Genomic DNA, 2,740 nt, shown 5'->3' with positions numbered 1-2,740 from the left:
ATATTATTATAATATATTATTATTATATTTACTATATTTTTATTAAATATAATAACGTAATATATTATATATATGTTATTAATACATATTATTATTATTATCATATATAAATTATAATCTATAATATATTATTATTATTATTATCATATGTAAATTATAATATATAATATATTATGTTATTATTATTATAATCTATAAATTATATATATATATATATATATATATATATATATATATATATATATATATATATATATATATATATATATATATATATATATATATATATATATATATATATATGATTGTTATACTATATTATTATTATTTTTACTATATTATTTCTAGTGGAGTCATTTATATGGGTCAAAAGGGCTCACAAGATGACCTATGACTCCTTTCGACACATTTCATGATGACATATGTCCCTAAGGGATCCTAGGACCCCTAGGGACATATTAGAATAGTTTATATGGGTCGAAGGAGGTCACAGGATGACCTATGAACCCTTTCGACATATTACAAGACGACATTTGTCCCTAGGGGTCCTAGGACCCTTAGGGACATATTAGAATCATTCATATGGGTCGAAGGGGGTCATAGGGTGACCAATGACCACCTTCAACACATTCCACGATGACATATGTCCTTAGGGGTCCTAAGACCCCTAGGGACATATTAGAATCATTCATATGGGTCGAAGGGAATCATAGGGTGACATATGACCCCCTTCGACACATTCCACGATGACATATGTTCCTAAGGGTCCTAAGACCCCTAGGGACATATTAGAATCTTTCATATGGTTTGAAGGGGGTCATAGGGTGAACTATGACCCCCTTCGACACATTACATGATGACATATGTCCCTAGGGGTCCTAGGACACCTAGGGACATATTAGAATGCTTCATATGGGTCAAAGGGGGTCATAGGTTGACCTATGACCCTCTTTGACCCATTAAATGATAACATATGTCTGTAGGAGTCCTAGGACCCCTAAGGACATATTAGAATCATTCTTATGGGTCAAAGGGGCTCATAGGGTGACCTATGACCCCCTTCAACCCATTAGATGACGACATATGTCCCTAGGGGTCCTAGGACCCCTAAGGACATATTAGAATTGTTCTTATGGGTCAAAGGGGGTCATACGTTGATATATGACCCTCTTCGACACATTACATGATGACATATGTCCCTAGGGGTCCTAGGACACCTCGGGACATATTAGAATGCTTCATTTGGGTCAAAAGGTGTCATAGGTTAACCTATGACCCCCTTCGACCCATTAAATGATGACATATATAGCTAGGGGTCCTAGGACCCCTAGGGACATATTACAATCATTCTTATGGGTCACAGGGGGTCATAGGTTGACCTCTAACCCCCTCTGACCCATTACATGACGACATATGTTCCTAGGGGTCCTATTAGAATGTTTCATATGGGTCAAAGGGGGTCATAGGTTGACCTATGACCCCCTTCGACCCATTAAATGACAACATATATCCTTAGGGCTAGGACCCCTAGGGACATATTAGAATCTTCAACCCATTACATGACGACATATGTCCCCAGGGGTCCTAGGATCCCTAGGGACATATTAGAATCATTCATATGGGTTAAAGGGGGTCATAGATTGACCTATGACCCTGTTCGACCCATTACATGATGAGATATGTCCCTAGGGGTCCTAGGATCCCTCGGGACATATTAGAATCATTCATATGGGTCAAAGGAGGTCATAGGTTTACCAATGATCCCCTTTGACTCATTAAATGACAACATATGTCCCTACCGATCCTAGGACCCCTAGGGACATATTAGAACTGTTCTTATGGATCAACGGGGGTCATAGGTTGACCTATGATCCCCTTCAACCCATTAAATGATGACATTTGTCCCTAGGGGTGCTAGAACCCCTAAGGACATATTACAATCATTCTTATGGGTCAAAGGGGGTCATAGGTTGACCTATAACCCCCTTTGACCTATTACATGACTACATATGTCCCTAGGGGTCCTAAGACCCCTAGGGACATATTAGAATCCTTCTAATCGGTCAAAGGGAGTCATAGGGTGACCTATGACCCCCTTCGACCCATTACCTGACGACATATGTCCATAGGGGTCCTAGGACCCCTAGGGATATATTAGAATACTTCATATGGGTCAAAGCGGGTCATAGGTTCACATATGACCCTCTTCAACCCATCAAATGACGACATATCTCCCTAGGGGTCCTAGGACCCCTAGGGACATATTAGAATCATTTTTATGGCTCAAAGGAGGTCATAGGTTAACCTCTAACCCCCTTCGACATATTACATGACGACGTATGTCCCTAGGGGTCTTAGGACCCCTAGGAACATATTAGATTCGTTCATATGGGTCAAAGGGGGTCATAGGTTGACCTATGACCCCCTTCGAACCATTAAATGATGACATATGTCCCTAGGGGTCCTAGGAGCCCTAGGGACATATTAGAATCATTCTTATGAGTCAAAGGGGGTCATAGGTCAACCTATGACCCCCTTTGACCAATTACATGATGACATATTTTTTTAGGGGTCTTAGGACCCCTAGGGACATATTAGAATCGTTCATATGAGTCAAAGGGAGTCATAGGTTGACCTATGACCACCTTCGACATATTACATGATGACATATGTCCCTAGGGGTCCTAAGACCCTTAGGGACATATTAGAATGCTTCATATGGGTCAAATGGGGTCATATG

The sequence above is a fragment of the Cupressus sempervirens genome, chromosome 11 (genome assembly GCF_028749045.1).
Source record: "Cupressus sempervirens isolate cs-2001-9-10 chromosome 11, ASM2874904v1, whole genome shotgun sequence".
NCBI lineage: Eukaryota > Viridiplantae > Streptophyta > Pinopsida > Cupressales > Cupressaceae > Cupressus > Cupressus sempervirens.
The sequence above is the reverse complement of the archived record's forward strand: the minus strand, read 5'-3'. Positions refer to the sequence as shown.